The sequence below is a fragment of the Triticum dicoccoides genome, chromosome 5B (assembly GCF_002162155.2).
Source record: "Triticum dicoccoides isolate Atlit2015 ecotype Zavitan chromosome 5B, WEW_v2.0, whole genome shotgun sequence".
NCBI classification, from domain to species: domain Eukaryota; kingdom Viridiplantae; phylum Streptophyta; class Magnoliopsida; order Poales; family Poaceae; genus Triticum; species Triticum dicoccoides.
In genome coordinates this window covers 480128601-480155194 of record NC_041389.1, presented here as the reverse complement: position 1 = coordinate 480155194, position 26594 = coordinate 480128601, and the positions used below count along the sequence as shown (strand labels likewise).

Genomic DNA, 26594 nt, shown 5'->3' with positions numbered 1-26594 from the left:
CACATTTTCTTTTTTGCAGGGAAATTTGGGAGCTCTTTATTCAACACTAACAGCTCCAGCTAAATCAGCTGAGAGGCTGGTTACAAGAAGACTCGGAATGGAGTCCATCCAACATTCGGTTACATCCAAGGTGCTAGCTTGTTTAGCACAAATGTGAGCCGAAACATTAGCTGATCTCCCTACGTGCTGAATTACAAAAGACTTAAAATAAATGACATGCTCCCTAATCTCGGCCAAGATAGGCGCCACGACCGCACGAGCATTGTGACGCGTATTCTAGAGATTCACAATCTCCAAATTATCAGACTCGAAAACCACCTCAGAATAGCCTCGAAGATGAGCAAAGAGAACACCATCGCGTAGAGCGAGTGCTCGGCTATAAGAGGATCAGTGATTCCGGGTAAGGTTTGCACCATGCAGCTAGAAATGATGAATGTGTTCTTGCGATTCCACCTGCCCCTCCCCTCCTAGCTTCCATTGCAACATTTCCATCAGTGTTGATCTTGATCCAGCCCAAGTCTGGCGGTCTCCAACCATGCCCCGGCAAAATTCGCGCGTGTTCGCGAGGAAGTTCAAGTACAGATAGAGCTTCTTGGGTTTTCTTCATGGACTGAACAGGATCAAGTTCCTTCTTGTCATGTGTGGCATTGTTTCTTGAGGTCCAAATCGCCCACATGACAGTAACCAGTTTTGCTTTCTCAGACTCAGAGAACATCGGATCGCAGATAACATCCCGAGACCATGTAACTGATGTAAGTGGGTGCAACTCCGGTCGCTTGATGTCAAGCTAGTCCGGCGCCGTGTTCCAAAAACGTCTGGCGTGGGTGCAATCCAATAACGCATGCTTCATGTCTTCCTCTGCGTGAAGACAAAGTTTGCAGGTGCCAATGGTTGTGATATGGCGGTACATGAGAGTAGATTCAGCCGGCAGGATCCCATGCAACACCCGCCACCAGAACACTCTTACCCTTGGCAAAACCTTAAGCTTCCATAAATGGGACCATAACTGTTTGTCTGTCGATGAAGTCTCGGTGATCGTCCCTTCCTCTAGAGCCAGATGCTCGTTACGAGTCATTAGAGCACGATACGCTGATCTTACAGTATAGCATCCCGACCGTTCGTGAGCCCATGCAAAGACATCATCACCCCCACCCCGCATGAGGGGGATGTTAAGAATTGCATCCGCATCGGGGGTGATAAAATTTTGACGGACCACATCCACCTTCCACGACCAATTGACCGTATCAATAAGGTCTGAGACTGTTTGCAATTGTGTATTAGTGCTTCTGACAGTCGGAGTCATAGAAAGAGTACCGGGAATCCACTTATCATCCCAGATAGAGACCGAACTGCCATCTCCAATGCGTTTGATCAGACCAACTTGCAAAGAATCCCTCCCCGCAATGATGGCACGCCACATCGCCGAGGAAAACCACGGGGTTGTAGCTTGCATGAAATCACAAGTGGGAAAGTATCTCCCTTTGAGAACTCTAGCATAAAGCGATGATGGGTTCGTCATCAGTCGCCACCCATGTTTGCCGAGAAGAGCTGTGTTGAAAAGCTCAAGATCCCGGAAGCCCATTCCTCCCTTCTCCTTTGGACCTGCCAAGGTCGGCCAGGCCTTCCAATGCATTGAATTATGATCCAGGGAGCTGCTCCACCAATACTTAGCGAAGGAGGAAGTGAGGCTCTTACACACCTTCTTTGTTAACTTGAAGCAACTCATGCTGAAAATAGGTATAGCTTGGGCTACAGTTTTTGTACGTACTTCCCTTCCAGCACAAGAAATCATTCTTTCTGACCCTCCTTGGAGTTTGCTTCGGATCCTCTCTCCAATATGGTCAAAAGTACCGCTTGTGATCCTACCCACAGCTGTAGGTAGACCAAGATAACGATCGCTGAAAGCTTCTACCGAAATGTTCAGAGTTTGTTTCAGCAGTAGCTTATCGGAGGCAGAGGTGTTTGGACTAAAATAAATTGAGCTTTTCTCTTTGTTGACAGCCTGCCCTGAGCCCCTCTCATAAATTCTCAATATCTCATTGAGCCTTTGGGCACTATCCACCTTTGCCTGCATAAAAATTAGACTGTCATCCGCGAAGAGAAGATGATTAATCCACGGAGATCGGTAGCTGACTCGAATGCCTTTGTCCACTCTCACACCACCAAAGTGGTTCAGAAGTGAAGTTAAACCTTCCGCACATAGCAGGAATAAGTACGGAGACGCTGGGCACCCCTGTCTTAGCCCCCTCGAGGGGGTGAAAAAAGGAAGAAGTTCACCATTCACCCGTATTGAGAATCTGACTGAGATGACACACTTCATGACTAGGCGAAAAAACTCCATACGGAAACCAAGTTTCAACATGATTGCCTGCAAATAATGCCATTCTACACGGTCGTATGCTTTCATCATGTCCAGCTTAATAGCACAGACAACATTCCCCCCTTTCTTCCTACTTCTCATCGCATGCACACTTTCATGTGCAATTAGCACATTGTCAGTTATCAGGCGACCAGGGACAAACGCACTTTGTTCAACACTGATAATATCATCCAAGAACTCTTGGAGACGGTTAGCAATGGCCTTGGAGGCGATCTTATATAAAACCGGACAGAGAGAAATATGACGATATTGAGTGATACTTTGTGGGAATCGTACCTTGGGGATCAATGTGATAGAAGTGTCGTTTATCCCCGGTGGTAGTTCTCCCCCATTAAGAAAGTCAAGCACCGCTGGAACAATGTCGTCTTTGAGCCAACTCCAGTGACGCTGAAAAAACCCAGCCATGAAACCGTCCACCCCCGGGGCCTTCGATGGAGCCATCTGGAAAAGGGCTCGGCGCACCTCCTCCTTTGTAAACGGCTTGCTTAGTGCATCGTTCATAACAGGAGTCACCCGTGGCTGTATAGCATCCAGCAATTCATCCATCTGATGAAAACCTTGCGAGGTATATAACTTCTCATAGAACTGCTGCACCTCCGCACGATCTTCCTCCAAACTAGTACACACCGATCCGTCACTATAGACAAGAATTTCTACCTTATTCATGCGCTTGCGCTGGGCGGCCCGGGCCTGAAAATAACTCGTGTTTCGGTCCCCTTCCCGCAGCCATGGAACACGTGATCGCTGACGGAGCCAGATTTCTTCTTGATGCAGAGCCAGCTGAAGTTTCTGAGCCACCGCTTTCTCTTTTTCGTAGGTCCCTGTCGCAAAGGATTGGCACGCAGTTGGGAGAGCTGCTCTCGCAACTTCCTAATCTTGCGTGACAAACAGCCAAACTCCTTCGCTCCCCACACCGCTAGGTTGCCCTGAAGCACTGTGAGAGCTTGAGTCACTCCTCGTAGTCCTTCCCGGCCTGCCCCTTTCTGCCATGAGTCAAAGACCAACTTGTCATAGTCCACGTGCGTCTGCCACATGTCCTCATATGTAAAAGGTTTTGGCCCTCTGGGCACTGCCGTTTCCAAGTGCTCGCAGAGATCCGCTAACACAAAACAATGATCTGACTCCGTTGTTACTATATGTCTGACCTTAACGTGTGAAAACATCTGTAAGAGAGCGGAGTTACCAAACGTCCGATCCAGCCGGGCTCTCACATTCGATCTGCCGAACTGCATGTTATCCCATGTGTATTCAGTCCCCGACCAACCCAAATCAATAAGAGAACAATCGTCCATCACTTCCCTAAACGCCCTCATTTGCCACTCCGGTCTGGGAGTTCTGGAAAAGTGCTCCAAACCATTCAAGGTCTCGTTGAAATCTCCAATGCAAATCCACGCATCATGCTGAATTGCATAAAGTGTCCTCATAAACCTCCAGCTATGATGACGATCCTCAACTATCGGTGCACCATATAAACCCGTCACCCTCCATTGCTTCGCGCCATTACATTTCTTCCGCACCATCATATCAATATGGCCGGAACTATAGTTCATCAACTCTGCATCTAGTTCCCCGGACCAGAACATACCAATTCCCCCACTGAGACCGGCGCTGCTAACTGCAAAATAGCCCGCGGACCCAAGCAGGAGTTTCAGACTTTCCACTCTCTTTGCCGAAATCTTCGTCTCCATGACAAACAGGAGATCGGGCCCTTCTTGATTCACAATATTGCGAAGCTCACGAACTGCCGCGGGGTTCCCAAGCCCTCGGCAGTTCCAACTTAGGCAACTCATTGTTCCTGGCGGGGCTGCAACGCAGCCACCGCCGATTCATCCGAATTCTGAGAATTGGTGGGTGTGGGCTTTTTCTTCTTCGCCTCCCGTTCTATCACAACATCTCTGTCCTCACCCACCGATGCATTCTCTCCCGCTCTGAAAACCACCATTGCATTGGTGGCTTCTTTCTCTTGCACCTGCTCCACGATAGTTACCGGTGGCAACGCAATCTGTCTATATACTTGTTTCTGACTTTGAGGACCTCCCTTCCTCTTGTTCTTCTGATTGTTTTTCTTTGGAGGGGAGACAACCTCAGTATAAGCATATGTATTTGCATCTGTTTTTGCGCCTGTTTTTGCATTCGTCGTACGAGCCTCCTTGTTGCTATTCTGACTAGATTGCTGCTCTTTGGACGAGCCATCGCTGGACACTGTTTTCTTCTTCTCTTCCTGCGCTCTCAAGCTCGTTTTGAACGGTAAATCACCGTTCTCATCCCGTGATCCAGGCGTCGGACAGTGAAGATCCGAGTGGCCCAATCGTCCGCACGAGAAGCAGAAATTGGGTACCTTCTCGTACTGTATGTCATACCAATCCCTGCTGCCTCTCGCTGCAGAATTGATCACACTAGTAGAAAAACACCAATTAGTCCCGGTTCGTAAGGGCCTTTAGTCCCGGTTCATGAATCGGGACTAATGGGTCATTACTAATACCTCCACCCATTAGTCCCGGTTCAAACACGAACCGGGACCAATGTGCCTCCACGTGGCCCTGTGCGCCGAGCCCAGTCAGGGGGCCTTTGGTCCCGGTTGGTGGCTCCAACCGGGACCAAAAGGCATCCACGCATCAGCATTCCAGTGGCTGGGTTTTTTTTTTGAAAGGAGGGGGTTTTGGGGGGTTAATTTAGGTGTTCATATATTGTGTTAGCTAGCTAATTAATAGAGAGAAGTGTCCTCTCTTATGTGTGTGCTTGGTCGACGCTACGTACTATATATACATAAGTGATCGAGAGAACCATTCAGTACAGAAGTTCGCCATGCATACCGAGATAAGTGATCGATCGACCTCTCCTTCTCCAAGAGATTGGTCGAACAACAAGTTTTCGTATCATGTATCCGATACTACTGGCTACATACATGTACAATATGTATAAGATCTCTTAATTACAAACCCCTAGCATTTGAAATCAATTTCCACATGGTATTCTCCGGCTTTACTGATGACGTGGTCAAGAAAGAATCCCGCCAATTCCTCTTGAATTCCTTTCATGCGATCTGGTTCTAGGAGTTCATGCCGCATCTGCCACGTCTAATTTGAAGAAGGGGGTTAATTAATACATATATATGAATGAAACTCAACAGAAATGATGGTGTAATAAAACGAAATTGTGAATATTATTGCTTACGCACTTCATATTGTCTTTGAGAGTAGCCCCGCTTGTTTTTCAAAGTCGCGGTGTGGATGAACTCGCACACGTAGTATCCACAGAAATCATTCCCTTCCTCCTGCCACAAGCACTTTACGAGAAATAGAGGTCAATCAAACTGATAATGAAGCATTATAAATGGCATTGATGAAAGTATAGCTGTAGAGTCAACGGGAGATGCGCGCAACTAGCTAGCCAGTAGTACTTCCTTTCGGTTATGTATATCGCAGCTCCTTCGGCAGTCCTGGAGCTTCTGCGGTGAACTGTTTCCAAACCCTGCATGACAAAGAAAATAATTATTATTACTTGAGATATCAGGAAATGAACAAAAAGTTGCCGATATGGTGCGATAATGATCGATTGAACTTACTTGCTGAGCATTTCAGTCATGTCTGCATAGGTTTCAGGATCTTTCCGTCTCGAGTGTAAGACGGTTACTAGTCCATGCTCAAGATTAATCTCCAGAAGAATATAGTGGTACCTGCGCACACATGCATAACTCATCAATTACATTACTATAACCTCGCTCGAGTAATAAGGGAAACCGAATATGCACACGACAGTAACACTCGCTTGCCGTTGTAAGGAAAGAGTATGGTATCTTTGTTTTGATTTTTGATCAACGATTTTAGGAAGTTGTCCTCGGCCTCTTTGACGTTCTTTTCAACCAGAAATACATCTATGATATTTGTGTTAATGAACCCAATATCATAAATTTCTTGTTTTTTGCACTCGATGATCTTCAATCTGCATAATATATTGAGGATAATTAATTATAAATACATGCAATAAAAGAGCCGAGTTATATATAGAGACTTAATGACAGAAATAGTACTTACAGGCAGTAGCAAAAGACCATTAATTTATCGAGGGCCTTTTGGTTGAAGAACGCGAAGAACTCATCAAATGGAACACACAACAGATCATTTGAAACGAGGTCGTGCTCCTCTTTAATGTTCAGATACAGTTCGTCCCCTCAGACTCTCTGCAGGTTTTCATGTACCAACTATGGAATCTTTGCATCATTGTTGTCAGAGATTTTTCATCTTTGACAAGAGGCTTTCCGTACTCGTATCTGTGTTTGTCCACCTCCATGAAATCAGGAAGTGCATCGTCAGGCAGGTAATCTTCAAGATTGCCATAACCGGCCACCGTCCCTGGAGCATTAGACACATTGAGCGGGGGGCACGATTGCTGTGCTTGTTCGCCGAGCTGGGCAATTTTTCCCCTTTGCTCGTTCTTTTAACCTTTTATCACTGACAGTAGTTCCCGACCGCAGGGCTTGGAGATATGTCTGTTCAGTAATGCGCTCATAGTTGGTTCTCGGTGGAGACTTTGGTGGTTTCCTTAGGGCATCGATAGTGCGCTTTGATTTCACCGGATCTACCTTCTCCTTCGGAGGTGGATGTCTCTTTGCTTTCACCCCTTTAAAGAACTCCTTCACGTGGGTCTGCACAATCGTATCATTTTCCTCCTCGGTCCTCTCGTACGGTAACTTCTCTAGAGGCTTGAGAGGTGGACCGTATTTGTATTGCCTCCCGCCTCTGGTTGTGCTGCTAGACGCCGGAGCAAACGGAGTGGCTGCAACGTCTGTCTTCTTTCGTTCTTGCTTACGAGGCGGAGGAGAAGGAGTACAACGCGCCAGAGCAGTCGGGGCGGCGGCGGTTCTCTTCCACCCTTGCTGGCGAGGCGGAGAAGGAGGAGGCTGCTGGCTGCTCGAGAGCGCCGGCGCAGGCGGAGAAGAAGGCGGAGTGCCGCCACGCGTGCCCTGATCGTCACTCGCCGGAGGAGGAGGCGGTGGAGGAGGCGGAGTGCCCTGACTCGCCGGAGGAGGAGGAGGAGGAGGCGGAGGCGTCTAGTTTAGAAGGTTGCTGAGCTCCTTCCGCCATAGGCATGGAGTCTTCAGAGCAGAACCCAGCCTAGTCTCCCCTTCACCGATAGGGTGGTCAAGCGGGAGGTCCTCAAATCCCTCTGTTATTTCATCCACCATCACCTTAGCATATCCTTCTGGAATCGGCTGGCAGCGATAATTTGTGCCGGGTCCACTAGGATAAACTTGGCCAACAGCCGCCTTGACCTTCAAATTCATCCATCGCGCCATAATGTGGCAATTTTGAGACTCCGTGATACCATCCACGGGATAGCTGGCAGGAGCCGTCAAGACATGCTCCGGCTGAAGCAGCTCGGTGGAAGCCACGCTGCTTCTCCGCTGAGATGGCAGGGTAGCTTCGGGGGAAGCTTCGGCAGGTCGTTTGCTGCGATCTTCTGCTTCTCGTTCCTCTTCTCGATCCTCTAGCCCCATTACCCTTTCGTGCAGCGCCTGCAGTTGGTCCTGCTCCAGTTTCTTCCTCCTCTCATGGGTTTTGTAACCCCCTGTGTCCGGAAAACCAACCTTCCATGGAATGGAGCCTGGCGTGCCTCGTGTCTGTCCAGGGTGCTCAGGATTCCCAAGGGCCATTGTGAGCTCGTCCTTCTCCCTGTTTGGAAGGAACGTCCCTCGCTGCGCTGCATCGATATAGTGTCGAAGGTTCTTGACTGGTATTTGCAGTTGCTCGTCCGTCCACTGGCACTTCCCTGTTACAGGGTCCAAGGTTCCGCCAGCCCCGAAGAACCAAGTACGGCAACGGTCTGGCCAGTACATTGTCTCTGGTTCGATCCCTTTTTCAAGCAGATCATGCTCAGCCTTGGACCACTTAGGCCGGGCTTTGAGGTAGCCACCTGACCCCGTGCGATGGTGAAGCTTCTTCTTCGCAGCATTTTTCTTGTTTGTCGCCGACATCTTCTTACTCTTTTCCGATGTCTTGTGGGCCACAAGTGCGGGCCAGTGATCTTTGATCTTCTCATATTTGCCGATGAATTGTGGTGTCTTTTTTTTCTGACAAACTGGTTCAGCTCTTTCCTCCACCCCCTCATTAGGGTTGCCATCTTCTTAAGAGCACAAGACTTGATTAATTGCTCTTTAACTGGCTTCTCCGGATCCTCCTCTAGCGGTAGGGTGAAATTTTCCTTCAGCTCAGTCCAAAGATCTTCTTTCTGCATATCATTGACATAAGACACCTCAGGGTCTTTCTCCTTAGGCTTATACCATTGCTGGATGCTGATCGGGATCTTGTCCCTATCAAGAACCCCGCACTGAGTAGAAAATGCCTTCCTTGTCCGGATGGGTTCATTCGGTTCGCCGTCGGGCGTGATTTCTATGATCTCAAACTTTTCATCCGAGCTCAACTTTTTCTTCGGGCCTCGTCTCCTTACCGAAGTTGTGCTCGATCCGGAGGGCTAGAAATTATAAGGAAGAAAGATGAGAGTAATTAATATGTGTACATATACCAAAACAATGGAAGCATCAATTAACTAGTCAGTATGGGCTTAACTAATATATATATACCTGGCCAGACTCGGTTCGGTCATCGGAGCAGTCAGCACGGTCTCCTTGTACCTCCATTGTATCACCGGAGCCATCATGAACATAGTCCTCTTCTTGTACCGGCATTAATGGGTCGAAGCCATCATGAACATAGCTCTCTTCTTCCAGTCCTTCCAGCTGACCATCGGTGTCGAGGAGAAATGACGCAACTTCATCACTTCCATTTGCGATTATGTCCCCCAACATCGCTTCTGTTTCTTCGTCTCGGGAGTGCTCCATAGTTTCTGCAAATATTTACAACATGTCAATTATTATTCAAACATGGTACAGATGGATATATATATATATTAGTGGCAAACGTAGAACTAGCTAGCTAATCACAATAAGGAATCATGTTAGTGGCCTCGACGCTGCTTTTCTAGCTAGGGGTGGCCTCGACGACAACGCTCTTTTAACTTGGTAAATTTGGGTGGCCTCAAGAGAGTTAATTTGTCGGGTAGGGGCGCGGCGGGAGGGGGTAGGAGACCAACATCGTTTTCTCTCTAGGGTTTGGGTGTCCTCGAGAGTTTTGGTCGAGCGAGAGGGCCGAGGGGGGTGTTGCCGTTGTATAAGTTATCACGGTCGAGAGGGGGTATATATATTGACCGCCCCTCATGTCGAAGTTATCTCGAGGGGGTTATATCGACAACGCGACATACATATACATGGGAAAATAATGTTATCGGAGAGGGGCTATCGGTACCCCCCCTCGTGTTGAAGTTTCTTCTTTCCCCTCTATTCCTTTCTTCTTTTTTCCTCTTCTTATTTATTTCTCCTCTTCTTCCTCTCCTCTTCTTCTCCTTTCTTCCTCTTCTTATTTTTCTTTTTCCTCTCATTCTTTTAGTATTGCTTGTTTAAAAAAATGTTCAAATAGAAAATTTTGAAAAAAACAAAGGTTTTGCCCAATGCATTATTCATATGAATATACAAACATTTGCATATTCTACAATAATTAATATCACCAAAAAAATCTATGAACAGAAAAAAACCTAACTTTTCTAAAAATCTATCTTTTGCATATATGAAAACATTAATACACATATGAACAAAAAATACATATATGAACGAAAACATGCTCTGAATTTTTTTATACATTTTGAACATCTACATACACATAGCCACATACATACACATATACACTGAACAAAAAAAATTAAACTAATAAAAATGAAAAAAAACAGAGCCCGTGCAGCGCGGCGGCTCACAGCGGGGGCGGCTAGATGACGATCGCGACGGTGGGGGCGGCGGGGGCGCCGGCACGCGAGGGCGGGACGGGGCAGGGGCTCGGGGCGCGCGGCGCGCGCACGGGGCGTGGGCTTGGGGAGGCCGGCGACGAGGACGGCGCGGGCTCGGGGAGGTGACGGCCTTGGCGGCGGCGATGGCAACGGCGAGGTGGAGCAGCCTGGCGGCGTCGAGGAGGGTCGGCGTCGTCAGGGGCAACTGGCGATGAGATTCTGAATTTTTGCAAAGTGTTTGCTTATATAGCAAAGCAATTGGTCCCGGTTCGTGACTCCAACCGGGACTAATGCACCCTTTAGTCCCGGTTCGTGCCACCAACCGGGACCAAAGGCCTCTTTTTCGGCAGCCCAAAGGGCGGGAAGCGGCGGCCTTTGGTACCGGTTGGTGCCACCAACCGGGACCAATGCCCCCCCTTTAGTCCCGGTTGCTGCCACCAATCGGGACCAAAGGCCCCTGTGCTGCCCGCGTCGGGGCCAAAGTTTAGTCCCACCTTGCTAGTTGAGAGGGGCGCGCAGTGGTTTATAAGCCCCACTGCCGCACCCCTCTCGAGCTCCTCTCCACCGCAGGCTTTCGGGCCTACTTGCTATTGCTTTGCCTGATGGGCCTTCTGGGCCTACTGCGGGCCTGAATCCTGGCCCATAGTAGGGTTTCATGTCGTATTCAGGCCGTGGGGGCCCAGTAGGAGGCATTTTTTTGTTTTTTTGTTTTCTTTACTTATTGTTGCTATTTTTATTTTTTTCCAGTTTTTTGTTTTGTTTTCTGCATTATTTATTTTCTTTTGTTTTTTGCTTTATTTTTAATTCTTTTTGCTTTTAGTTTTAGGAAAATTATAAACTTTCTGTTAGTGCCATTAGTTTTCAAATTTGAAAACACTTTTTTGTTTTTTTGTTTTCTTTCTTCCTTTATTTATATTATTTTGTTTCTACTTACAACAAAATACTTATTGTTGTTTTTTTGTTTTGTTTTCTGTATTATTTATTTTCTTTTGTTTTTTGCTTTATTTTTCAATTCTTTTTGCTTTTAGTTTTAGGAAAATTATAAACTTTCTGTTAGTGCCATTAGTTTTCAAATTTGAAAACACTTTTTTTGTTTTTTTTGTTTTCTTTCTTGCTTTATTTATTTTATTTTGTTTCTACTTACAACAAAATACTTATTGTTGCTATTTTTAATTATTACGAGGGCCGAACCATAAGACGTTAAAGCATTTCAAATGAACTCTGAAAAAGTTGAAAGTTGGCATGGTATCATAAATTGACCCACATAGCATGTGCATGTACAAAACGGACAATGGTATCATACTCGTCAGTTACAAAGTTGGCATGGTATCATCATAATAGTTGCGGGAGAAAGTCTTCACTTTTTCTTCGCTTGTGTCATTTGCTTATTGCGCCGTAACCATGGATAATCTTCATCGTTTATCAGGATGCTGGGGTCAGCCTTGACTTTGAAGGGAGGAATTTCATGAAACTTTTCATAATCTTCAGACATGTCTGTCTTGTCCTCCACTTCCACGATGTCCCTTTTTCCTGAAAGAACTATGTGGCGCTTTGGCTCATCGTATGATGTATTCGCTTCCTTATCTTTTCTGTTTCTCGGTCTGGTAGACATGTCCTTCACATAGATAACCTGTGCCACATCATTGGCTAGGACGAACGGTTCGTCAGTGTACCCAACATTTTTCACATCCACTGTTGTCATTCCGTACTGTGGGTTTACCTGTACCCCGCCTCCTGACAGATTGACCCATTTGCACTTAAACAAAGGGACCTTAAAATCATGTCCGTAGTCAAGTTCCCATATGTCCACTATGTAACCATAATATGTGTCCTTTCCCCTCTCGGTTGTTGCATCAAAGCGGACACCGCTGTTTTGGTTGGTGCTCTTTTGATCTTGGTTAATCGTGTAAAATGTATTCCCGTTTATCTCGTATCCTTTCCAAATCAATACAGTCAAAGATGGTCCCCTGGACAATAAGTACAGCTCATCACAAATAGTGTTGTCACCTCTGATACGTGCTTACAACTAACTGCTGAAAGTCCTGATGTGTTCACATGTAATCCAGTCGTCGCACTGCTCCGGGTGTTTGGAGCGCAGACTGTTCTTGTGTTCATCGACATACGGGGTCAGCAAGGTAGAGTTCTGTAGAACTGTGTAGTGTGCTTGAGACCAAGAATATCCGTCCCTGCATATTATTGAGTCCCTTCCAAGCGTGCCTCTTCCAGTCAGTCTCCCCTCATACCGCGATTTAGGGAGACCTATCTTCTTAAGGCCAGGAATGAAGTCAACACAAAACCCGATGACATCCTCTGTTTGATGGCCCATGGAGATGCTTCCTTCTGGCCTAGCGCGGTTACGGACATATTTCTTTAGGACTCCCATGAACCTCTCAAAGGGTTACACATTGTGTAGAAATACGGGGCCCAGAATGACAATCTCATCAACTAGATGAACTAGGACGTGCTGTTGGGGAACATAGCAGAAATTCAAAAAAATTCCTACGTAACACCAAGATCTATCTATGGAGAGACCAGCAACGAGTAGAAAGGAGAGTGCATCTACATACCCTTGTAGATCGCTAAGCGGAAGCGTTCAAGTGAACGGGGTTGATGGAGTCGTACTCGTCGTGATTCAAATCACCGATGATCAAGTGCCGAACGGACGGCACCTCCGCGTTCAACACACGTACAGCCCGGTGACGTCTCCCACGCCTTGATCCAGCAAGGAGAGAGGGAGAGGTTGAGGAAGACTCCATCCAACAGCAGCACAACGGCGTGGTGGTGGTGGAGGAGCGTGGCAATCCCGCAGGGCTTCGCCAAGCACCTACGGGAGAGGAGGAGGTGTCACGGGAGGGAGGGAGGCGCCAAGGGCTCAGGTATGGATGCCCTCCCTCCCCTCCACTATATATAGGGGCAGGGGAGAGGGGGGAGGCGCAGCCTTGCCCCCTCCTCCAAGGAAGTGGTGCGGCTAAGGATGGGGAGGAGTCCATCCTCCCCAAGGCACCTCGGAGGTGCCTTCCCCTTTGAGGACTCTTCCCTCCCCAAGTTTCCTTGCGCATGGGCCTCTTGGGGCTGGTGCCCTTGGCCCATGTAGGCCAAGGCGCACCCCCTACAGCCCATGTGGCCCCCCGGGGCAGGTGGCCCCACCCGGTGGGCCCCCGGGACCCTTCTGGTGGTCCCGGTACAATACCGATGACCCCGAAACTTGTCCCGATGGCCGAAACAGGACTTCCTATATATAAATCTTTACCTCCGGACCATTCCGGAACTCCTCGTGACGTCCGGGATCTCATCCGGGACTCCGAACAACATTCGGTAACCACATACAAACTTCCTTTATAACCCTAGCGTCATCGAACCTTAAGTGTGTAGACCCTACGGGTTCGGGAGACATGCAGACATGACCGAGATGTTCTCCGGTCAATAACCAACAGCGGGATCTGGATACCCATGTTGGCTCCCACATGTTCCACGATGATCTCATCGGATGAACCACGATGTCAAGGACTCAATCGATCCCGTATACAATTCCCTTTGTCTAGCGGTATGGTACTTGCCCGAGATTCGATCGTCGGTATACCGATACCTTGTTCAATCTCGTTACCGGCAAGTCTCTTTACTCGTTCCGTAATACATCATCCCGTGATCAACCCCTTGGTCACATTGTGCACATTATGATGATGTCCTACCGAGTGGGCCCAGAGATACCTCTCCGTTTACACGGAGTGACAAAATCCCAATCTCGATTCGTGCCAACCCAACAGACACTTTCAGAGATACCCGTAGTGTACCTTAATAGCCACCCAGTTACGTTGTGACGTTTGGCACACCCAAAGCACTCCTACGGTATCCGGGAGTTGCACAATCTCATGGTCTAAGGAAATGATACTTGACATTAGAAAAGCTTTAGCATACGAACTACATGATCTTGTGCTAGGCTTAGGATTGGGTCTTGTCCATCACATCATTCTCCTAATGATGTGATCCCGTTATCAATGACATCCAATGTCCATGGTCAGGAAACCGTAACCATCTATTGATTAACGAGCTAGTCAACTAGAGGCTTACTAGGGACATGGTGTTGTCTATGTATCCACACATGTATCTGAGTTTCCTATCAATACAATTCTAGCATGGATAATAAACGATTATCATGAACAAGGAAATATAATAATAATCAATTTATTATTGCCTCTAGGGCATATTTCCAACAGTCTCCCACTTGCACTAGAGTCAATAATCTAGTTCACATCGATATGTGATTAACACTCAAGGTCACATCCCCATGTGACTAACACCCAAAGAGTTCTGGGTTTGATCATGTTATGCTTGTGAGAGAGGTTATAGTCAACGGGTCTAAACCTTTCAGATCCGTGTGTGCTTTACAAATCTCTATGTCATCTCCTAGATGCAGCTACCACGTTCTATTTGGAGCTATTCCAAATAACTGTTCTACTTGGAGCTATTCTAAATTATTGCTCCATTATATGTATCCGGTCTCTCTACTCAGAGCTATCCGGATAGGTGTCAAGCTTGCATCGTCATAACCCTTTACGACGAACTCTTTTACCACCTCCATAATCGAGAAAATTCCTTAGTCCACTAGTTACTAAGGATAACTTTGGCTGCTGTCCTGTGATCCATTCTTGGATCACTCTTGTACCCCTTGACTAACTCATGGCAAGGCACACTTCAGGTGCGGTACACAGCATAGCATACTGAAGAGCCTACGTCTTAAGCATAGGGGACGACCTTCGTCCTTTCTCTCTATTCTGCCGTGGTCGAGCTTTAAGTCCTAACTTCATACCTTACAACTCAGGCAAGAACTCCTTCTTTGACTGATCCATCTTGAACACCTTCAAGATCACGTCAAGGCATGTGCTCATTTGAAAGTACTATTAAGCGTTTTGATCTATCCTTATAGATCTTGATGCTCAATGTTCAAGTAGCTTAATCCAGGTTTTCCATTGAAAACACTTTCCAAATAACCCTATATGCTTTCCAGAAATTCTACATCATTTCTGATCCATAATATGTCAACAACATATACTCATCAGAAATTCTATAGTGCTCCCACTCACTTCTTTGGAAATACAAGTTTCTCATAAACTTTGTATACACCCAAAATCTTTGATCATCATCAAAGCATACATTCCAACTCCGAGATGCTCACTCCAGTCCTCAGAAGGATTGCTGGAGCTTTGCATACTTATTAGCATATTTCAGGATAGACAAAACCTTTCGGTTGTATTACATACAACCTTTCCTCAAGAATCGTCGAGGAAACAATGTTTTGACATCCTATCTGCAAGATTTCATAAATAATGCAGTAATTGCTAGTATAATTCCAACAGACTCTTAGCATCGCTACGAGTGAGAAAGTCTCATCGTAGTCAACTCCTTGAACTTGTCGAAAAACATCTTAACGACAAGTCGAGCTTTCTCAATGGTGACACTTACCATCATTGTCTGTCTTCCTTTCAAAATCCATATGTACCTAATAGCCTTACGACCATCAAGTAGTTCTTCCAAAGTCTACACTTTGTTTTCATACATGGATCCTCTCTCGGATTTCATGGCTTCTAACCATTTGTCGGAATTCGGGCCCACCATCGCTTCTCCATAGCTCGTAGGTTCATTGTTGTCTAGCAACATGACCTTCAAGACAGGATCACCTTACCACTCCGAAGTAGTACGTGTCCTTGTCGTCCTACGAGGTTTGGTAGTGACTTGATCCGAAGTTTCATGATCAATATCATAAGCTTCCACTTCAATTGGTGTAGGTGCCACAGGAACAACTTCCTGTGCCCTGCCACACACTAGTTGAAGAGACGGTTCAATAACCTCATCAAGTCTCCACCATCCTCCCACTCAATTCTTTCGAGAGAAACTTTTCCTCGAGAAAGGACCCGATTCTAGAAACAATCCCTTATTGCTTTCGGATCTGAGACAGGAGGTATACCCAACTGTTTTGGGTGTCCTATGAAGATGCATTTATCCGCTTTGGGTTCGAGCTTATCAGCCTGAAACTTTTCACATAAGCGTCGCAGCCCCAAACTTTTAAGAAACGACAACTTAGGTTTCTCTAAACCATAATTCATACGGTGTCATCTCATCGGAATTACGTGGTGCCCTATTTAAAGTGAATGTGGTTGTCTTTAATGCCTAACCCATAAACTATCGTGGCAGTTCGATAAGAGACATCATGGTATGCATCATATCCAATAGGGTGCAACTATGATGTTCGGACACACCATCACACTATGGTGTTCCAGGCGGTATTAATTGTGAAACAATTTCCACAATGTCTTAATTGTGTGCCAAAACTCGTGATTCAGATATTCATCTCTATGATCATATCATAGATATTTTATCCTCTTGTCACGACGATCTTTCAACTTCACCCTGAAATTACTTGAACCTTTCAATAATTCAGACTCATGATTCATCAAGTAAATGTACTCAACATCCGCTCAAATCATCTGTGAAGTAAGAACATAACAATATCCACTACATGCCTCAGCACTCATTGGACTGTACACATCAAAATGTATTACTTCCAACAAGTTGCTATCTTGTTCCATCTTACTGAAAACGAGGCTTTTCAGTCATCTTGCCCGTGTGGTATGATTTGCATGTCCCAAGTGATTCAAAATCAAGTGAGTCAAAACGGTCCATTTGCATGGAGTTTCTTCATGCATATACACCAATAGACATGGTTCGCATGTCTCAAACTTTTCAAAAACGAGTGAGCCCAAAGATCCATCAATATGGAGCTTCTTCATGCGTTTTATACCGATATGACTTACGTGGCAGTGCCACAAGTAGGTGGTTCTATCATTACTATCTTTTGGCATGAACATGTGTATCACTACGATCGAGATTTAATAAACCATTCATTTTAGGTGTAAGACCATTGAAGGTATTATTCAAATAAACAGAGTAACCATTATTCTCCTTAAATGAATAACAGTATTGCGATAGACATAATCCAATCATGTCTATGCTCAACGCAAACACCAAATAACAATTATTTAGGTTTAACACCAATCTCTTTGGTAGAGGGAGCGTGCGATGCTTGATCATATCAAGCTTGGAAAAACTTCCAACACATATCGTCAGCTCACCTTTAGCTAGTCTCCGTTTATTCCGTAGCCTTTTGTTTCGAGTTACTAACACTTAGCAACCGAACCGGTATCTAATACCCTGGTGCTACTAGGAGTACTAGCAAAGTACACATTAACACAATGTATATCCAATATACTTCTATCGACCTTGCCAGCCTTCTTATCTACCAAGTATCTAGGGTAATTCTGCTCTAGTGGTTGTTCCCCTTATTACAGAAGCACTTAGTCTCGGGTTTGGGTTTTACCTTGGGTTTCTTCACTAGAGCAGCAGCTGATTTGCCGTTTCATGAAGTATCCCTTCTTGACCTTGCCCTTCTTGAAACTAGTGGTTTCACCAACCATCAACAATTGATGCTCCTTCTTGATTTCTACTTTCGCGGTGTCAAACATCGCGAATACCTCAAGGATCATCATATCTATCCCTGATATGTTATAGTTCATCACGAAGCTCTAAGAGCTTGGTGGCAATGACTTTGGAGAACCATCACTGTCTTATCTGGAAGATCAACTCCCTCTCGATTCAAATGATTGTTGTACTCAGACAATCTGAGCACAAGCTCAACAATTGAGCTTTTCTCCTTGATTTGCAGGTTAAGAAAGTCATCGGAGGTCTTATACCTCTTGACATGGGCACGAGCCTGAAATCCCAATTTCAGCCCTCAAAACATCTCATATGTTTCGCGATGTTTCAAAAACGTCTTTGGTGCCTCAACTCTAAACCGTTTAACTGAACTATCACGTAGTTATCAAAACGTGTATGTCAGATGTTCGCAACAACCACAGACAACGTTCGAGGTTCAGCACACTGAGCGGTGCATTAAGGACATAAGCCTTCTATGAAGCAATGAGGACAATCCTCAGTTTACGGACCTAGTCCGCATAATTGCTACTATCAACTTTCAACTAATTTTTCTCTAGGAACATATCTAAACAGTAGAACTATAGCGTGAGCTACGACATAATTTGCAAAAACCTTTTGACTATGTTCAGGATAATTAAGTTCATCTTATGAACTCCGACTCAGATAGACATCCCTCTAGTCATCTAAGTGATTACATGATCCGAGTCAAACTAGGCCGTGTCCGATCATCACGTGAGACGGACTAGTCATCATCGGTGAACATCTTCATGTTGATCGTATCTTCTATATGACTCATGCTCGACCTTTCGTTCTCCGTGTTCCGAGGCCATGTCTGTACATGCTAGGCTCGTCAAGTTAACCCTAAGTGTTTCGCGTGTGTTCCGAGGCCATGTCTGTACATGCTAGGCTCGTCAACACCCGTTGTATTTGAACGTCTGAATAAAACACCCGATCATCACGTGATGTTTTGAAACAGCGAACTGTCGCAACGGTGCACAGTTAGGGGAGAACACTTCTTGAAATTGTTGTAAGGGATCATCTTATTTACTACCGTCGTTCTAAGCAAATAAGATGTATAAACATGATAAACATCACATGCAATCAAATAGTGACATGATATGGCCATCATCACTTTGCTCCTTTTGATCTCCATCTTCGGGGCTCCATGATCATCATCGTCACCGGCATGACACCATGATCTCCATCATCATGATCTCCATCATCGTGTCTTCATGAAGTTGCCTCGCCAACTATTACTTCTACTACTATGGCTAACGGTTAGCAATAAAGTAAAGTAATTACATGACGTTTAAGTTGACACGCAGGTCACAAATAAATAAAGACAACTCCTATGGCTCCTGCCGGTTGTCATACTCATCGACATGCAAGTCGTGATTCCTATTACAAGAACATGATCAATCTCATACATCACATATCACATCCTTTTTGGCCATATCACATCACATAGCATACCCCGCAAAAACAAGTTAGACGTCCTCTAATTGTTGTTTGCATGTTTTACGTGGCTGCTATGGGTTTCTAGCAAGAACGTTTCTTACCTACGCATGAACCACAACGTGATATGCCAATTGCTATTTACCCTTCATAAGGACCCTTTTCATCGAATCCGATCCGACTAAAGTGGGAGAGACAGACACCCGCCAGCCACCTTATGCAACTAGTGCATGTTTGTCGGTGGAACCGGTCTCACGTAAGCGTACGTGTAAGGTTGGTCCGGGCCGCTTCATCCCACGATGCCGCCGAATCAAGATAAGACTAGTAACGGCAAGCATATTGAACAATATCGACGCCCACAACTACTTTGTGTTCTACTCGTGCAAAGAATCTACGCAATAGACCTAGCTCATGATGCCACTGTTGGGGAACGTAGCAGAAATTCAAAAAAATTCCTACGTAACACCAAGATCTATCTATGGAGAGACCAGCAACGAGTAGAAAGGAGAGTGCATCTACATACCCTTGTAGATCGCTAAGCGGAAGCGTTCAAGTGAACGGGGTTGATGGAGTCGTACTCGTCGTGATTCAAATCACCGATGATCAAGTGCCGAACGGACGTCACCTCCGCGTTCAACACACGTACAGCCCGGTGACGTCTCCCACGCCTTGATCCAGCAAGGAGAGAGAGAGAGGTTGAGGAAGACTCCATCCAACAGCAGCACAATGGCGTGGTGGTGGTGGAGGAGCGTGGCAATCCCGCAGGGCTTCGCCAAGCACCTACGGGAGAGGAGGAGGTGTCACGGGAGGGAGGGAGGCGCCAAGGGCTCAGGTATGGATGCCCTCCCTCCCCTCCACTATATATAGGGGCAGGGGAGAGGGGGGAGGCGCAGCCTTGCCCCCTCCTCCAAGGAAGGGGTGCGGCTAAGGATGGGGAGGAGTCCATCCTCCCCAAGGCACCTCGGAGGTGCCTTCCCCTTTGAGGACTCTTCCCTCCCCAAGTTTCCTTGCGCATGGGCCTCTTGGGGCTGGTGCCCTTGGACCATGTAGGCCAAGGCTCACCCCCTACAGCCCATGTGGCCCCCCGGGGCAGGTGGCCCCACCCGGTGTGCCCCCGGGACCCTTCCGGTGGTCCCGGTACAATACCGATGACCCCGAAACTTGTCCCGATGGCCGAAACAGGACTTCCTATATATAAATCTTTACCTCCGGACCATTCCGGAACTCCTCGTGACGTCCGGGATCTCATCCGGGACTCCGAACAACATTCGGTAACCACATACAAACTTCCTTTATAACCCTAGCGTCATCGAACCTTAAGTGTGTAGACCCTACGGGTTCGGGAGACATGCAGACATGACCGAGATGTTCTCCGGTCAATAACCAACAGCGGGATCTGGATACCCATGTTGGCTCCCACATGTTCCACGATGATCTCATCGGATGAACCACGATGTCAAGGACTCAATCGATCCCGTATACAATTCCCTTTGTCTAGCGGTATTTTACTTGCCCGAGATTCGATCGTCGGTATACCGATACCTTGTTCAATCTCGTTACCGGCAAGTCTCTTTACTCGTTCCGTAACACATCATCCCGTGATCAACCCCTTGGTCACATTGTGCACATTATGATGATGTCCTACCGAGTGGGCCCAGAGATACCTCTCCGTTTACACGGAGTGAAAAAATCCCAATCTCGATTCGTGCCAACCCAACAGACACTTTCAGAGATACCCGTAGTGTACCTTTATAGCCACCCAGTTACATTGTGACGTTTGGCACACCCAAAGCACTCCTACGGTATCCGGGAGTTGCACAATCTCATGGTCTAAGGAAATGATACTTGACATTAGAAAAGCTTTAGCATACGAACTACATGATCTTGTGCTAGGCTTAGGATTGGGTCTTGTCCATCACATCATTCTCCTAATGATGTGATCCCGTTATCAATGACATCCAATGTCCATGGTCAGGAAACCGTAACCATCTATTGATTAACGAGCTAGTCAACTAGAGGCTTACTAGGGACATGGTGTTGTCTATGTATCCACACATGTATCTGAGTTTCCTATCAATACAATTCTAGCATGGATAATAAACGATTATCATGAACAAGGAAATATAATAATAATCAATTTATTATTGCCTCTAGGGCATATTTCCAACACGTGCGTCATGATATTGAAGAAGGATGGTGGGAACACCAACTCGAAACTGACAAGACATTGCACCACATCACTCCTTAGCCTTGGTATGATTTCTGGATCGATCACCTTCTAAGAGATTGCATTGAGGAATTCACATAGCTTCACAATGGCTAATCGGACGTTTTCCGGTAGAAGCCCCCTCAATGCCACCGGAAGCAGTTGCGTCATAATCACGTGGCAGTCATGAGACTTTAGGTTCTGCAACTTTTTCTCTGCCATATTTATTATTCCTTTTATATTCGACGAGAAGCCAGTCGGGACCTTCATACTAAGCAAACATTCAAAGAAGATTTCCTTCTCTTCTTTGGTAAGAGCATAGCTGGCAGGAACTTCATACTGCTTTGGAGGCATGCCGTCTTTTTCGTGCAAACGTTGCAGGTCCTCACGTGCCTCAGTTGTATCTTTTGTCTTCCCATACACGCCCAAGAAGCCTAGCAGGTTCACGCAAAGGTTCTTCGTCACGTGCATCACGTCGATCAAAGAGCGGACCTCTAGGTCTTTCCAGTAGGGTAGGTCCCAAAATATAGATTTCTTCTTCCACATGGGTGCGTGTCCCCCAGCGTCACTCGGAACAGCTAGTCCGCCGGGACCCTTTCCAAAGATTATGTGTAAATCACTGACCATAGCAAGTACGTGATCACCGGTATGCATGGCGGGCTTCCTCCGGTGATCTGCCTTGCCTTTGAAATGCTTGCCTTTCTTTCGACATTGATGGTTGGTCGGAAGAAATCGACGATGGCCCAGGTACACATTCTTCTTGCAGCTTCCCAGGTATATACTATCGGTGTCAAGTAAACAGTGCGTGCATGCATGGTATCCCTTGTTTGTCTGTCCTGAAAGGTTACTGAGAGCGGGCCAATCATTGATGGTCACGAACAGCAACACCTTTAGGTGAAATTCCTCCTATTTGTGCTCATCCCATGGACGTACACCGTTTCCATTCCACAACTGTAAAATTTCTTCAACTAATGGCCTTAGGTACACATCAATGTCGTTGCCGGGTTGCTTAGGGCCTTGGATGAGAACTGGCATCATAATGAACTTCCACTTCATGCACATCCAAGGAGGAAGGTTATACATACATAGAGTCACGGACCAGGTGCTGTGATTGCTGCTCTGCTCCCCAAAAGGATTAATGCCATCCGCACTTAAAGCAAACCATACGTTCCTTGGGTCACTTGCAAACTCATCCCAGTACTTTCTCTTGATTTTTCTTCACTGCGACCCGTCAACGGGTGCTCTCAACTTCCCGTCTTTCTTACGATCCTCACTATGCCATCGCATCAACTTGGCATGCTCTCTGTTTCTGAACAGACGTTTCAACCGTGGTATTATAGGAGCATACCACATCACCTTCGCAGGAACCCTCTTCCTGGGAGGCTCGCCGTCAACATCACCAGGGTCATCTCGTCTGATCTTATACCGTAATGCACCGCATACCGGGCATGCGTTCAGATCCTTGTACGCACCGCGGTAGAGGATGCAGTCATTAGGGCATGCATGTATCTTCTGCACCTCCCATCCTAGAGGGCATACGACCTTCTTTGCTACGTATGTACTGTCGGGCAATTCGTTATCCTTTGGAAGCTTCTTCTTCAATATTTTCAGTAACTACCTCCTAGATAAATAAATTCTATGTCATGTTGGTCGACATAATTGTCATAAACAATAGATGAACCAATAGTTTTGAAAAGATAATATATACCACATCCGAATCATAGACAGGACGAGGGCCGACGGGGGCGGATACCAAAACCATCGCACTATATAAGATGCAATAATAAAAGTAAAAAAATTATACAAGTATCTATATAAACATACAAGTAAGATTTTTTTTCCTTTCAGAAAGAAGATAAGAACAAGCGGCTCACCACGGTGGTGCCGGCGACGAGATTGGCGCGGGCGATCGACGGCGGTGAAGACGGGGACGGGACGTGACGGACCGCTAAACCTAGACAAATATTGAGGAAAATGGAGCTTGGAGGTCGAGCTTGGAGAGGAGAAAGCTTAAGTAGTGTGGCTCGGGCATTCCATCGAACACCTCGTGTGCATAGGAGGTGAGCTAGAGCACCACAAAGCTCTCTCCTCGCCGGCCACCAAAAACAGAGCAGTGAGAGTGCTCTGCTCGTGGGGTATATATAGGCAATTAATTGGTCCCGGTTCGTGGCTTGAACCGGGACTAAAGGGAAGCCTTTGGTCCCGGTTCAGGCCACCAACCGGGACCAATGGTGGTGGGCCAGGAGCAAGGCACATTGGTCCCGGTTCGTCCCACCAACCTGGACCAAAAGGTCCAGAAGAACCGGGACCAATGGCCCACGTGGCCCGGCCGGCCCCCGGGGCTCACGAACTGGGTCCAATGCCCCCATTGGTCCCGGTTCTGGATTGAACCGGGACTAATGGGCTGACCCGGCCTGGACCATTGCCCCCTTTTCTACTAGTGTCAATATCCACCTGTGCAGAGGCTTCCTCACATCTATGGCCACCCTTGCATGCAGGAACCCCCCAACGGGATCAAACTGGACTGCTGATGCGTTCGTATCAATCTGCCTAGCCACAGCTTTGCCCCTTGTGTCACTCCTCAGGTTGAACGGCAGGTTCAAAACCCTAGCCCAAATCCTGAGTTTGTCAAATTGCAGTTCTGACGGCTGCATACTCTCCTTGAACTCAGTAAGAATGACAGCATGCTTGCTCACATGCCATGGTGAACCCTCCAACACGCGATCGTGATCGCGCTGAGTCTCAAATTCCGCCACAAAGATGTTCTCACCAGCCGATCGGAACACCAGACCTCTAGGGTTACCCCAGGCCGGCCACAAAGAGTTGGCAATCGTCTGAATATGCAAAAAATTCCGATGGAGAACCTTCCCCGCAATCCCCCAGGTTGGCCTTGCGCCGTCATCAACATCATCCAGGATCAATGGTGTTGCCTCCTCTTCCATGAGATCTAATTTCTCCATGGCTTCCTCCATGCATGCCCTCGCCGCCCTTGGCGAGAGAGCATCCTTCCCGCTCGACGAACCTGATGCCGCAGCCATCAGGATTCCCTTTGTGCAGCCCACCGGCAAGAATTGACCGGTGGCCGCCCTCTTTTCCACTCGAAACCCTAATCGCCTCCTGAGGTGGCTCCTAGTTTTTCGGGGAATTTAAGAGAAATGCCGTCAAACTTGTTCTCCACCGTTTCCAGTTCATCCCTTGAAGGTGGCTTGTCTCTGCGCCAAATCCAACAACAACAAAAGGTTATGGCCAGAAATACCGATCGGCAGGTTGTTGAAACAAACTGAAAACTGTTGAGCCCAAAATCATATATTGTGATCCTTTTTGTATCTTCTTACATAGTACTTCTAGAGCTTCTATTTAAGTTCTTCTGTTCTTCTATTTATGCCTTGCATCTCATTGCGGCTTAGAATTGGATTTATAGTCGGCCGAGAAAAGAACTAGTGACAAGTCACAACTGATGGATGCATAATAAGCATATAAATATAGGAATCAATGTTTGATTGCAAGACAGGGTTTAGCTGACTATAACTATGCCTAGTAACCAAAAAAACTCTATCACCTTCAATATTAGGCTTAAAAAACTTAAATTACTTGCATTTATATAGCTCAAACATGATAACCACTCAGGTTCAATAGAACAGATAAATTAAATCTATGTTCACAGAAAGACAGTTAACAACATAGAAAATATATCCATGTGCAAAGAGAGCCAATAGCACATCACAGGCACATCCTGCATGCCTAAATATACCAAAGTTTCAGAATATAAAACTGAAATGGGAAATCATACTTTTCAAACGAGATAACTAATCATATCAAACACATGACCAAAAAATTAAGCGCGTGTGTGAAGAAATAACCAGGGATGGATTGCTGTAAATGAAATTGCTGCACAAGTTTCAAAGCGTGGATCCACGATCTGCAAGTGTGGCAGGAAGAGAAACATTACCTTAACAGACATACAAGAAAACTAGGGACTCCTGGGACGACTTCTTAAATTTGCTATTTGGTAGATGCATTCCTTCGAGCAATTTGGTAATGTCATTGCAGGCACCATTGGCTTTACCAAAGCTCTGGCTTGTGCCATCCATACTCACGGGGGAATTGGTGACATCACCAGAACGGAATTGCTTCATTGTCCAGGGAATGTCATACCGTCCAACAATGTAGCCAAGCAACTTCAAGTGCCTGTAAGCTTGGAAGGCATCCCAGGAGCACCCATAACTTCCTGTTGCAATCTTTCCATAGATATCCTCCATTCCAACTGTTTCATCCTTGTCATCAAGAAGAACAAATGCCCCTCTTTTTGCCAAGAACCTGCGTAGTTTGATCATGCAACAAGCCTTAAACTGCAAGTCGGAGTATTTGAAAACAAAACCATGACATGTGATTCATGCATAATCTCTAAGCAATGATGTTGCACGGGTGCACTATTTTGAGTGCAACATGATGTAACTAGTAAAAAAAGTAGGTAATAGTCATGCGGTTTCAAATACAAGGAATCCAGGGCATGCTTCAATGTTACAGCATTTCATCAAACATGTGGCGTACCCGATCTCCTCCACATTGTAGTAGAGCTTGCCGCCCCGTGCTATGCCGGTGGTCAGCCAGAGCTTCCCCTTGTTGTCCAACACCTCTGCCGCACCAGCCTCCTCCACCCATCGCGCCCGCGACGCGAAATTCCTGCACCACAACATATACGACCCGATGAATGATCCAGAAGCCCACCAGCAGCATAAACAGATGAACCACAAGATGGCACACACCTGAACTGGACTCTCAAGGACGAGGGTTCCGCGTCCAAGAGGAAGGGGTTGAGGTGCTGCTCCTCCCCGTCGTCTTCAGCCGCAGCGGTGGAGGTAGCCCCGGGAGCACATCCCCTTCTCCGCCGGTCGTGCGCCACGGCCGCCATGACCCATGAACCACTCCCTGCATGGTTGTACTCCCCTTCTCTCACCAAAACTTTCAAGGCTAAGAGTTGACAAAATGTCCCATGTTAGCTCTGCCCTGGCCAAAATGCCCTTCTTTCTCCGCAATTGTGCAAGTACCCCCAACTTAGCTTTGCCGATTGATAAAATGCGACACATTACAATTTATCATGTTTCTTTGTTGGATGCCGGAAACATCCCTAAACAAAGTAAGCATCAAAAGAATTTTGCTAAAAAAACTTAATCTGAAAAAACAACACTGCACAAAAGCCACATCCATCTGCTGTGACGATAAATCCACCAT

At 46.5% G+C, this 26594-nt stretch overlaps 2 pseudogenes; both read right to left on the bottom strand.

Annotated features, from left to right (window-relative positions):
• Window positions 1-36: 36 nt before the first annotated feature.
• Window positions 37-24400, bottom strand: LOC119309795 (annotated as a pseudogene).
• A 68-nt stretch (window positions 24401-24468) lies between these two features.
• Window positions 24469-26274, bottom strand: LOC119309794 (annotated as a pseudogene).
• Window positions 26275-26594: the final 320 nt, after the last annotated feature.